A 13,859-nucleotide genomic window follows, 5' to 3' on the forward strand; every position below is an offset into this window, starting at 1 on the left:
TTTAGAATCGAGGCCTATATGTTTCTATTTCCATAGTGACTATTGCTGTGGAATCGACATGTTTTAATTTAGATTTGAGATTATAAACATCGTTTGGAGACAGAATTTATTTTCTCTCCTACAACTTCTGAAAATTGATCAGTCTAAGTGCTACAGAACAGAAGCAAATTCCGAAGCAGGATTTAGAAATTATTTGGCTTAAGGGACATTTCTGATTAACGAAAGATGAGTTTTTATGAAAATTCATGGCTTTTTAACCCTTAAATTTTTTTCGTGAATTTTCATACACTAACGAATAAAATACACTAAAGAAATACGCTCTGTAAAATAAAGCTAAAGAAGGGATTTCCAGCCAGGCCTCCGTGAGAAGCATTTAAACTGTGCTAACATGTAATTAAAAGAAAAAAAAAAAATCAAGGTCATAAGTAAGGATTCTGCAAATATTTTTGCCTAAATTTCTTAAGAAGTTAAAATGAGACTATTCTTCATTGGTCATCTGAGAAGAGTAGTTAGAATGTGACACACTTAGGTCCAATAGAAGTTAGCAATCCAAATCACTAATGAAAAGAGGAGAACGAATCATATTCTTTTATTATTTTTTCACTGAGCTTTTTTTGGAACCCCTACTCTTCCTGTGCTCAAGAAGCTTGTAAGTGAGGGTGGGCAGAGGTGAGGAAAGCGGTGCATGAAGCAGAGGTTGCCAAGTGCTATGTTGATGAGCAGCTCAAGATGCTGGCGGAGAAGAACGAACGAACCCAAGGACAAAAGTGAACCCAGGGAGAGAAGAACACTGACAGCAAAGCATCCTAAGTGCTCTGCAAAAGGAAACATTTTATACCCTAAAAGGAAGGTCTACTTCTTAAAACAAACAAAAACAAAATACTCAGACAGCGTCACTTCATATGGTCCATATGGTCCATACAGCCCAGCTGGTACAGAAGGAGGCACCAACCCACGCCTTGCGACCTGCAGTGACTAGAAAGCCATACTAATTAAGGTCACCCCTGAGCCGCAGCTTTTAGCTTTGGATAAATAAGGTTGGAAAACGCTTAATGAATCCACCCTCTTCCACTCTTTCTGATGGCTTTTTTGTTCTCTCTGATGAGTAGAGCTAAACCAAAAGTTTATACACCTCAATTCATTGCTACAACTGTCCCACCCTTAGAGCCAGTTCCTCAGCCCAGAGATAGTCTGTAAAGAAAAGAAACTGTGAATCTGCAGAAAGGAAGCCAGGAGAGATGTCGGGGGGAGGAGAAAAATGGCAAGTAAAGACATCATTTTGTTTCATTAATGATTAGCCGGACTCACAGAAGGCTAAGGCTTTGCAGTATTATTTCTCTGAAAGTCTTTGACGTGTCTGCTGAAGATCTGTAGTTTATCCAAATGTGTCTGGTACACTCTTTGAAGGGACCATATTTAGTGTCTAGGAACAGATTAATTCATTCTTTGAAGTGATATTCAATAAAGGTTTGCTGGAACTCTGAGGGCCATGAAGAACAATGGTGCAGATCAGAAAGGCCAAGATAGCCATTCACTCCATATTTACTAAACACCTATTACGTGTTAGGTGCTATTTTGGGATCCAAGGAATGCAGCAATGAAGAAAATATATAAAAATCCCTGCCCTAATGGAGGCTACACTCTAGTAGGGGCAGATAGACAACGAATAAAGCAGGGAAGGCGGGGAGGGAATGAGTGGGAGGGAGGGAGTGCGAGTGTGTGGGTATGTAACGGCAATTTTCACATTTCAAACAGATTGGTAGGGGAAGACCTTCCTCCGAGAGCAAGATGTGAGCAAAGACCTGAAGGGAGAGAGACATAATGCATGGAAAAAGGGGTTCCAGAAGAAGGCCCAGCAAGTGCAAAGGTCCTGGGGCAGGAGATTGCTTAGCATCTGTGAGAAACATCAAGGAGGCCAGTGTAGCTGGAGTGGAGTGAGGGGAAGAAGGCAGATGAGCTCAGAGATGCCAATGCAAGGGTATGGGGGCTACGGCCTTGAAAGTCAGAGTAAGGCTTTTACTGAGTGGTAAATGGTAAAGGATTCGAGGGTTTCAAGCAGAGGAGTGACATGATCTGATATTTTTGCAAAAATAGTTACTGAGCAACTACTGTGGGCCAGGCACTGTGCTAGTCCAGACACGTGGGTATGCGGATGTGCAATCAACATGGCAGACATGGTCCCTGCCCTCATGGAGCTCAGATCAGAGCAGGAAAGAAAGACAAACAAGTAAACCAGCTCACAAAAATTACTGCTAGTTGTGATCATGCTGAAAACAAAATCCAGGTCCTTGCATAATGCCAAATGGGGTGAGGGGAACGGGTCTGGGTGTCGAGGAAGACGTCTCCAAAGAGGTGATATTGGAGGTGAGTCTTCAGTGGGACAGAGGATCTAAATATAATGTTGGGGAAAAGAGTGCATCAGACAGAAGAAACTGCATATTCCAGGGCCCGAGACATGAAAGGATGTTGCTTGCTGCAAGGATAGAAAGACACCAGTACAGCGAATGCCTAAAGCATGAAGGAGAGTGCAACACAGGATGAGATTGTACCCGTAGACTGGACGTAGACTGGGAGCCCTGGGAAAGCAATCTGAATAAGAAATTGGTGACCCAAGGTAGAAAAATGTCAGACATCATACAAGAGCTACAGACAAAAAGCTATGAGAGTTTCGAATGGGGCATTTGGAGGAAGGAAGCTGTGTTGAACTAATCTGTGAGGGGGCATGGAACTGAGCCACATCCAGGAGTCAAGAAGACTTCCTGCGAAGGTGGGAAAGGCACAGAGCAAGCTGGCGGTACCATCAGTGCCTACTTAGCCCGTACGAGCTGGGCCACACTGGAGTCTTTGGAGCCTCCTTTCCCCCCAAACGAAAGGGCACGTGCCTTAAAAGTTTGAGAGAATGAAAAACAGTGTTCGTAAAATTCCCTGTGCTTCGTAAATACCAAATAAGTCCTCATTCTCATGATAGAAAATAAATCCTGCTCTTTTGAGTTTTTGTCCCCCCAGTTTGAAAGAGCGTGGGACCAGCAACAGTTACCTTCCGAACTTTGCATATCCTTTTCAACACTTGATGTTTTTTCCTTTTTTTTTTTTTTTTAAATGAGTAAGTACCTAACTTCATTCAGACCTAGATTTGACGAGGCTGGAGCTGGGCATGGAACACCCACAGGTGACGACATGGCCCCGCACTGTGGTCCTCCCAGTATACTCAGGGAGCAAACGAGAGGAATATGACTTGTACTAAGTACTATGAAGTAAAAGAAGGGAAAAGGGATTTCCCTGGTGGTCCAGTGGTAAAGAATCCACCTTGCAACGCGGGTTCGATCCCTGGTCGGGGAACTAAGATCCCACATGCTGCGGGGCAACTAAGCCCCCGTGCCGCAACCACTGAGCCTGTGTGCCTCAACGAGAGAGCCCGCATGCGGCAAATACAGAGCCCAGGCACTCTGGAGCCTGTGCGCCACAATTAGAGAGAGAAAAAACCCCACACGCCACAACTAAAGAGGAGCCCGTGTGCCTCAATGAAAGATCGTGCACGCCTCAACGAAGATCCCCCGTGCCGCAACTAAGACCCAACACATCCAAGGATAAAATAAATAAATTTAAAAACAAAAAAGAAGGGAAGAAATGTGGAGTGAATGAGAGGGAGAAGACCAGAAGAAGCCCATCTAGGATAATGAGGGGGAGTGAGGGAAGCTAGGGCTTTTTCCAGGGATAAGCCTCTTTGGAGACCAAACCCACCCCAAGTGCTACTAGAGATTCAGTATTACGTAACTCGTTCCTTTCCGACAAAGACCTTTCCAAAGCAAGCTGTGCTCCGAGGATGAGCAGAAGCCAGCCACTAGATAAGTGAGGGAGGAGAGGAGGCCACTCTGTAGGCTGAAAACGGGAACAGCAGGTGCAAAGTACCAGATGTGGGAAAACAAACCAAACAGGAAATCACCCCCATTAACAAAAACAAAAAAACACAACTCATAGGGAAATAAAAATCTCTCCTCTCTAGTAGACACTCTGACATCTGTTCTCCCAGAGGATGGAATATATAACACTGACTTCCAAAGCTACTGATTTCCTATGATCTAAGCAGAAGTGACGTGAGGAGTACTTTAAGCACAGAGCTTCCACTTGTGAGCTCTGCAAAGCATCCCTCGAGGGGTGCAACTGCAAACATCAGTGCATTCTGTTTCCAACACAATATTCTTTTGCAGTAGATCGTCAATGGTCTTATGTCAATTTTATAGATTTGAGAGATAACCATTGAGACCCCGCATGTTCTTCAAATTAATCCTAGGCCTACAGTTTAAATCCTGCGTTTACTCTGGCTCACTCCAGACATCCAACTCCGCTCTGCTCTCCTCCCCAGAGAAAACCTGCACATTTTATCAGAGACGTATAACCTGTGAGAAATTGATATGAGAGAAAATTCCAGCCAAGAGGACCGTATATCTAAAAGGGATGCATTTTCATGAATCAGCCACAAGGCAGAGGGCTTTGACTTTCCGCATTTGTACTCTGTGTATGCCGTGCCATGACAGAAGTTGGCTGGCACCTTCTAGTTATTACTACACAATCCAGCTGGTGCTAACCTATATACGGGCTTATGAGCACAGACTTCACAAGACTCACGACTGAAGAGGTAACTTGAAATCTACAAGAAAAATCTGATCAAGGAAGCGGTTCGATTTGTTTTCTGGCATCTCTTGAAGAATGTCAGCATAATATAACCCACTGTCCTTCCCTTTAGCTACCAAGAAATTCAGTGTCTGTCACAGCAAATCCCTTCTCTCAGTAACCCTACTAGCTAGTGTACTTTCCTATCTGTTAACTTGATTTTCTATTTGTATTGATCATCTTATTGAGTAGAGGTTTGGGTAAAATTATATTGATTTATTTTTGGAAAGGGACACAAGATAGATACTGATAAATTTCTTGGCTCTTATGTCCACCAGGTTTATAGGATCTGTGTCCATCAATAAACAAAGCTCAAACTTCTAGGCTCAGACGCCCACAAAGGAAAGCCAGCCTTCTCGCGATGCACTGCTTGACCTCAGCCAGTATCTTCCTGAAGTCTGTCTTGAGAAGTCCTCTTTTTCAGTAGACTACACTTAAGGTGTCCCTAAATCATGGGAGTACCGGAAAGAAATAACCAGATTATATCCTGAGAGCTCATTCTTCTTTATTTTTTTGGCGGGGAAGTATTTTATTTTTTTTCCCCCAAGATTTATTGATATATAATTGATATATAACGTTGTGTCAGTTTAAGATGTACAACTATTTTTCTTTAATAAATCTATTTATTTATTTATTTATGTATTTATTTTTGGCTGTGTTGGGTCTTTGTTGCTCTGTGCGGGCTTTCTGTAGTTGTAGCAAGCGGGGGCTACTCTTCGTTGCGGCGCGCGGGCTTCTCATTGCGGTGGCTTCTCTTGCTGCGAAGCATGGGCTCTAGGCGCACAGGCTTCAGTAGTTGTGGCTCGCGGGCTCTAGAGGGCAGGCTCAGTAGTTGTGGTGCACGGGCTTAGTTGCTCCGTGGCATGTGGGATCTTCCCAGACCAGGGCTCGAACCCGTGTCCCCTGCATTGGCAGGCGGATTCTTAACCACTGTGCCACCAGGGAAGCCCTGTACGACATGTTGATTTGATACATGTATATTGTGAAAGGATTGCCACGATAGTGCTACCAACAGTTCCACCACGTCACATAATTACCATTTCTTTTTGTGGTGAGAACATTTAAGATTTACTCTCTCAGCAACTTTCAAGTATAAAATACAGTACTGTTAAGTACACACACAGTGCTATTAGATCCCCAAAGCTTATTAAACTTCTAAGTGGAAGTTTGTACCCTTGGATCAACATCTGTCCATTTCCCTCCCTGAGAGCTCTTTCTAAGCAGAACCACCCTAAATCTCATCATGGTAGTGCTGTAGCTTTTCTCATCCCTGAGTTGCTGTAGCTTTTCTCATCCCTGAGTTGCTTGCTCAGCCGCAGTCCCACCTCTGGAGACATTTTTATTCTGTATGTAAATGCGAGGTGTGGGACTTCCCTGGTGGCACAGTGGTTAAGAATCCGCCTGCCAATGCAGGGGACGTGGGTTCGAGCCCTGGTCCGGGAAGATCCCACATGCCACGGAACAACAAAGCCCGTGCACCACAACTACTGAGCCTGTGCTCTAGAGCCCGCGAGCCACAACTACTGGGCCCGTGCGCCGAGCCCGTGCTCCGCAACAAGAGAAGCCACCGCAATGAGAAGTCCGTGCAACGCAACAAAGAGTAGCCCCCGCTCGCTGCAACTAGAGAAAGCTCGTGGGCAGCAACGAAGACTCAATGCAGCCAAAAATTAAAATAAATAAATAAATAAATAAATAAATAATGTGAGGTGTGGATAGGGTTATAGAGTTTTCTTCCTCCAAACGCTTTTCATGTTGCAAAGTAGGCCATGTCTACTTGAAAGATTCTCACAACCAGAAGAAGGGATTTAGGCAGACTATCAAACTGACGGGCAGGAAAAACCAGTCTTGAACTTCAGATGTTCTAAGAATTACAAGGACAAGGTGGGCCATGGGTGAGAAGATTACTGTACTAGTCAGTATCTTTGGCTGTAAACTACGGAAAAGAACTCTGGTCAATTTATGTGGAAAATTCATTCATTGGAATGCTATGGGGGAGCTAACAGTACAAAGGGAAGGTTATAATCACAGGTTCAGAAGGGCAGGAATTAGGGCAACACAGGATATGTAATGGGCTGATCCACAGTCTCTGGGGAATGAATGAGTTCCAGTTATTTATAGCCTCATCCCTCTGCTCAAGGGTTGCATTCCAAAGAAAGCATCTGCGTGATTTAGCTTACGCTCCCCGCCTGTCCCTTGGCTGGTGGACATGTCACGGGGCGGGGGGCGGGGGGGGCGGCCTTCTTCACAACTCCAATGATCTGTGTTCAGTGGGGAAGGGCAGCTCCCTCAAAGCAAAATCAGAAGGCTGATAACCAGGAGGGAAGGTAGACAATGGTCAGGTGAAAACAAGCAACAGAACCATGCTAATGCTTATGAACTGTTCATTAGTGGCAGTCACTGTCATGAAGACATCCTACAAACTTCATCATTCCATGAGCTATGTAACAGTTCACTACTGTTCCTCTCCTCTCCTGACACTACAGCTAGGTCTCTGACTCCTGTGCCTTCAGGAAGTGAGAGAAAAAGAGTGGTATCCTGGAAAGCTCTCACCCAAAAGTCTGTTAGGAGTCTCAAGTTCCTAAGACAAGCAACCACCTCCTTTGGAAAAATATGGCCTACCCAATATAACTGTTAAACAGTCACATTTAAGTCAAGGATGTGTCGCTTCGGTGATTCCATCTGGAGACTTGGCTGGGAAACGCATGCTTTAAAAACATGGCAGCAGTATCTCTTTCTATAAATTTTTTTACTTTGATCAATTACCGTGCCATTCAGTGGGAAAATGGTATGTGGGTCAATGGCCTACAGCACCCCACTGCCCAGGGGTGCTTTTTCTTTTCTGTAGCATACTTTGAAAAACCGTTTTTCTGAGTCCCAAGCAGATTTGAGCTGGACCAACCAGTGGGTAATTAGGAGCTGTGGGGGAGGAGAAGCTTTGTGATTAAGTCCAAGTGCATTAATTCCAGGGCCCGACTCGAGTTGTATTGATGCTTCTCTTAGCTCTTGGGTGCATGAGGGACTTGAATTTTACCTAGACTGGTACCGACCACTTATTTCAAGTAGACTTCTCCCACATATGTCCTATCAGGTACTCTCTTTCTTTCCTGGCATTTACCATAATCTGAATTTGTTTCCTGTTTCTTGCCTTGCTCATCACCTGTGTCCCACCATTAGGATGTGTAGCTCCACAAGGCCAAAGTCTGTCTTGTTCACAGCAGTACCTCCACCACAACGCCTGGCGCGTAACAGGCCTTCAATAAATATTCGTTTTATGGCTGAATTGCTAGAAGATCAGAGTGGCAGTGGCTGCCCAGAAGACGGAGCGGGGTAACCTCGCTGCCCATGGGGAGGAGTGGAAGCTGATATCCAGCTCTTAATTTTAGTGTACCTACTATGTGTCAAGCATTCGGGCACACGGCATCGGACAAAGCAGACGCTCCCTGCCCTTGTCCTGCTTATAGCACTTTATTTGCTAAAGAACCCTGCACCAAGGATCTCGAAATCTGAAGGGTGATGACTGTAGTAGTAGTTATTAGTAGTCAGAGTAAAGAGCTATCATTTATTGCTCATTAACTATGTGCCAGGCACTTACACATATTATCTCATTTAAGTCCTTCTAACAACCCTTCAACGTTAACGAATTTAAAGATGTGTCAGCTAAGCGGCGCACCCACGGTCACACAGCTGGTGAGTGTTATTAGAAGCAGCTGGTCTATGGGACACTAAAGTCTATGATATTTCATCTACATTCCCTGCTTTACTCAGAAATAGGCAGGCTGCAACAGTCAGGCAGATGCTGACAGGGTGCTAACGTACCAATCTCTGCCCTAAGACAGCTCTAGCTCCAGCAGACCACTCCACTGGACAACGTGGGAAATTTACGGTGCCGACCAGTCTCTCCCTCTTAAGGTGCCTCGCCTCCCGGTGATAATAATCACAATCATTTTACCTGAACACCTGCAACGGATCAGGTGTCTGACGAGCTGCACTGCGTTGAATCGTAACAACCCAGAGCTGCCCGTGTTACTACGGTGCCCATTTTGCTGAGGAGAAATCTGAGGTTTAGAGAAGGCAAGACTGCACCCCAGACTCTCACAGCTGCTCAGAAGCAGAGCTAAGTTTCAAAGTCACACTTCGTGATATTAATCCCAGCCGTACTCAACCGCATCTGGTTGCATCAACTCACCGTGTTTCTTTCACCTCTGGACTTTCACGTAGGCTGCTTGAGATAGCTGCCTCCGTTTCTTCGGTTGCTAACACCTCCTGCTCTCTGAAGACTCAATGCAGGCGTGACTTCCTCTAGAGAGGCATCTCAGACTTCTCTTTCTTCTGCCCAGTGTCCGTCAGGAGAGACAGGGCGAGCAGGGAGACTCCATATTAGAGCAAAGAGCTATGAAGTCCACCTGTGCCTCAGGCTTCAATCACACCAGAGTCCGATGGCGTCTTTCGGGCCGCCTTTCAATTCCTCTCCCTCTCCACCTCCGATACTTTCAGTACGGGAAGGTCTTCCGTAACATTGTAACATGCGTACACCTGACCCCAGAGGAGTGCTCAACCCGCCCGTGAACCCCACGGGCAAGGCTTCTGCGTCAGCCTAAGGCCAGGGCAGAACCTTTATTGCCCCGTTTGGGTCAGGTGGCCAGTCCTGAGCCAGTCACTGTGGCCCAGAAGATGCTGTGCTCTGATTGGCCAGGCCTGGGTCACATGCCCCATGGAGGGATGGACTAGCCCCACCTTAACCTTATGGATGGAGAGTGGGGAAGGGGCGGCGTCTCCAAAGGAAAGGTTGGATGTTGTTACCAGAAGGGAGAATGGTGATCAGCAGGCAAAAATAACAGATGTCCACTACACACCCCACCCCAGACTGGATTGAATGCCCAATTTCATCTTCACAACCAAGTATCATATGGGGATTTTTGTTGTATGTGATTTTCCCCCCTACTCTATTATATAAACTCCAGGGCGGAGGCTATGCTCAGAATTCTCTTCCTTGTAACTCCTGCACCCAGCATAGTGTCTGACACATTAGACGTGTTCACATCATATTTCTTGAGTGAATGATCAAGTGTATTAATTAGTTTATGAAGAGCTGATGATGTTGTTTCATCTTTTACAGGCAGCATCGTCGTGAAGCAGAAAGAACACAGACGCTAAATCAGTGTTTCTTAAAGTGTAGTTGGGAACCAACTGCTTCCGGTTAAAATACAGATTCCTGGGCAACAGAGCAGATCTGTTGACCCAGCCTCTCAGTAAATGGGGTTCAGGTGCATTTTTAGCAAAAATGTTACGTAATTCTTGTGCACTCTCCCGTTAGAACCATGACCCATAGTCAGAATCATCTGAGTATGAGTCCCCACTCCATCGCCTTCCAGCTGTGTGAACTAAAGGAAGTCATACCCTCTCAGCAACTTGGTTTGCCCCTCTTTAAAATGGGGCTAAGAAAACCTACCTAGTGAATACATAATGAGGAGTCAATAAGATAACACAGGTAAAGTTTCTTTATAAAGTGCGGTATTCAAGTTTTACTACTTGAGTTTTTCTAATAATCATCGCTAACTTCTGTTATACATCCTATGTATGTGCCACGTGCTATTCTAAGTTCTAATTATAGGTGTTAACTCATTTAAGCTTCATAACAGCCTTGTGAGATAGATATTCTGGGCTTTTTTCTTTTTGAGGTATAATTGACACACATTATATTAGTTTCAGGTGTGCTTGGAACTAGTCCTAGTTTGCAGGTGCAGAAACAGAGACAAGGTAATTTCCCCTGATAAGCACCTGAGCTAGGATTTGAACTCAGCGGTTCTGGTGCCAGACTCCTCACCCCTCATTTGACTTTCTCCTTATAAATAATGCTATCCTTCCCAAGGCAATTCAGCACCACCCACTTTGGGGGGCAAAATGAGGACACTGAAACTCTTGGAGAAAAAAGAGCTCCAAAAATGACCCAGGACTGAAAAACATTAAAGAAAGGAGAGAAACTGCAAAGATTGTGTGTCAAGTCAAGTGGCCTTGGCAGGATACCTTGATAAAAACCGAATTATATCAGACTCCGATTGATCTCCAACAGAAAAGTCTTGTTTTCTCCCCTGTTTCCTGAAATCCACCTTTCTAGATTGTATAACACCTCCGTGCTTTGAAAACCAGAACGAGTCTTCGGATGACTGTTTTCATTTTGATTTGGTATACTTTTTCTTCCCCATTCTTTACTTCTAGGCACCAAGACGTTTTTTCCATGAAGCATGAGCAAAGTCTCGAAGTGCAAGCCAAGCCCTCAGAAATGTGATAGCTGTTACCAAGGATTGGAGAGTAAGAGTACAAAACCTAAAATCAAGATTTCAGCGCTGCACTCTAGTATCTGAGATGGCATCAGTCCCACGTCAAAGATGGAATAAATAAGGCGTTAAGAAACCACAGAATTTGTTCTGGGTTCCTTAGCTGGTGGAGTACGTTGAAACCCCATCACACTTTTAGATTCTCTTTACCTGGCTCTACTGGACACGGAGTGTAAGAGAACCCCAAACACTTCTGCTGCTAGGATGCCTGGATGTTTATGTTTAATTAAGATGTAATGTGTCTCAAAGAGACAAATACATTGACCTACTTACTTCAAAAAAAGAAAGTGTTAAAATGAGCCGGACTCTTAAAGCCAGATGAACTATAAGAAATAATTCAAATAACTTAATGATTTAAATAATTCATCACCTGGTCCCCAAAGCTGTGTATGATGATCCTGCCACCTCTGTGCTCTGTGCAGAATTAGGAAGGCAGTCACCTGGGGGTGAGGATTTTGAATGGTCACTAGGAGGGAGAACAGAAGAACTGGATGCGAATTAGTGACATATGGTAACCCTGGCTATGATTCTAGAAGAGAAAGGAAGAGTTTGAAGAATGCCAGGAGTTAATGACCAGATTACCAGAACCTTTAGGGAATCCTCAAAGGCTAGCCTGATACATTTTTCCCTCACGAAAGTAACCTTCAGAGGGTAGGCGGTGGGCACCAAGAGCTTCAGACCAGCACCTCCAAAGGCTTGGGGCCGGTGGCTGGAGTTTGCCATCTTTCTGCCTATTTCCTAGCTCTTGGCTGGTTGAGTTCTGTCTCTTTCTGTCCAGTGTCCACCAAGGGGCCTGGCTGTGGCTCCCTTTTCTTGGGCTATGTACTTTCAACCAGTTTTGAGCAGCCCCATTTCAGATTGGCCTTTTTATGTTTGATATAAAGAATAGTTGTTGGCCAATTTCATCTTTTCATCGCTGTTCTCTAGGCCTGAATCCAAGCAGTTTGTCAGATGCTCATTAACTCCCCCTTTGGCTCTTTCTAGTGTGTCTCCTAAGCTCATTGCGCCAAGAACTAACGCTTTCTTTTACACGATTCTCTTTCTCTGCTCCATCAGGGAGACAAATTACTTTCCAAAAGGGATCGCCAGGGATGGTTTAATGAGAATTTCTTTGGGGCTAGGCATGGAACGCAATGTAGTTAACATTCGGTGGACTTAATTGGACTTTTCTTTTCTGCCTCTTTTTAAAAAAATCTGAAGCTATCCTGTTAATCTCTCATTTGTAATCAATTGTGTTGACTAAACAAAAGTCTAGGTCGTCTTTTCTTCCTGTCTCAGACAATCCTTTGTTGCCTCTAAATGCCTCATTCTTGAGTGATCCTGGTCGCGTAGATGGGCCCGATTGTTGACAGTTCATTATTGCGCTTTTGTCCATTTAATCTTTCTTGCTGTGTTTTGCATGTGCATGCCTTAATGAGCTCCGTTGGCAATTAACATGTTTCTAGGAGCAAACTGGTTGCTCAGACGTTTCAGAGGGAAGTGCAGGGAAAAGGGCAACGCAGCTGCCTCGAGGTTGTTTATTTCCCAGCATTTTCTCAAGACTCCTGTCCTCTCTTTGGCAGCACCCCCCAACTAACCCTCACTGTTATTCGAGCCCTCCCCTCCCCCCAGCTCATTCACCACCTGCACACCTGGATGCCTTGTTGCTGTGATTCTTGGGCCTGGCTCAGGCGGCTCCCTATCCTCTTAAGAGCCAAACAGCAAAATGGGGACCTTACGGGCACACTTCTGCAGCCGAGGCAAGAGCGAGCCCAGTGCCCCCCAAAATGCGTCTGGATGCTGCTGGCAACTTCTCTGTGTCGCTCTTAGCAGAGAGGAACCTCTTACCCGCCTAAGGCAATAGGACTGTACAATCTGTTATGTACAAGGCTGTGGCTTTGGAAGAAGGAGGGTTTTTTTTTTTTTTTTTTTGAGTCTTGCTGGCAAGATTGCTGAAGTGTGAGCAGTCATGGACAGAACAAACATCTTGTAGGGGAAAAGATAATTGGAGTCTTTTTTGTGTCTGTGACAGGATTCCCCTCCCCCGCAATTTGATTTTTTAAAAATATTTTTAAAGGGAGGCCTCTTCAATTTAATCAAGGTTAGAATATTAATATGCGGCTGATGACTACCTTGTTTAAGTCATTTGTTAATAATGGAAACTACGAGTCATGCAAACAGTTTAATATTAAGAGGGGGAAAAATATCAGAAAACAGAGCCTTTCACCCATCAATTCCGATGCATGGGGAATAAATAACTAAGAAGGACCCCAGTTAGGATGGTTACTTACAACGGCTTAGCGTGGGTGTCAGAACCTGCCCTGGCTGTGAAAGGTGTTTAGTCATTCAGACAGAAGGTTCCTTTTCTCTTCGCACTACTTTTCAGGTGAAGGAATCCTTTCTTGAATCCCACAGCTGAAGGAAGCAGACATCTTAACCCAAGGAGGAGGGACTTCAAACCTGGGGAAAGCCGAGCTAAGCCCTGTAGATAGGGAAGGGCTCTGTTTATCTACAATTACCAACAGATGTGAAATAACACCTTCTCAGGTGAGAGCGATTGACAGGCGCTGGTGTGAAGGTTAAGGAACAATCGGTTAGGAGGAAACAAGCTCAAGGAGGTTGGAGTATTCCAGTAACTCTGCCCAGGTTCAGCTCAGAGCCCTGGTTCCTTACCTCTCCCCGACGGCAGACAGAAATGAGCAGTCCAGGAGGGAAATGCCTCCTCCCCCACGCTTTGGTTTTATTTCATTTGCTGTCGTTTGCAAGCATGGGATCTTCAACCCTCTTCAGGACTGTCACCTGGAAATAAATTTCTCCGGTTTATGAGATGGGCAACCCTTTTAGTCTTTCTCCTGTGAAAACATTACAGAAGAA

The sequence above is a fragment of the Pseudorca crassidens genome, chromosome 10, assembly GCF_039906515.1.
Source record: "Pseudorca crassidens isolate mPseCra1 chromosome 10, mPseCra1.hap1, whole genome shotgun sequence".
Classification (NCBI taxonomy): domain Eukaryota; kingdom Metazoa; phylum Chordata; class Mammalia; order Artiodactyla; family Delphinidae; genus Pseudorca; species Pseudorca crassidens.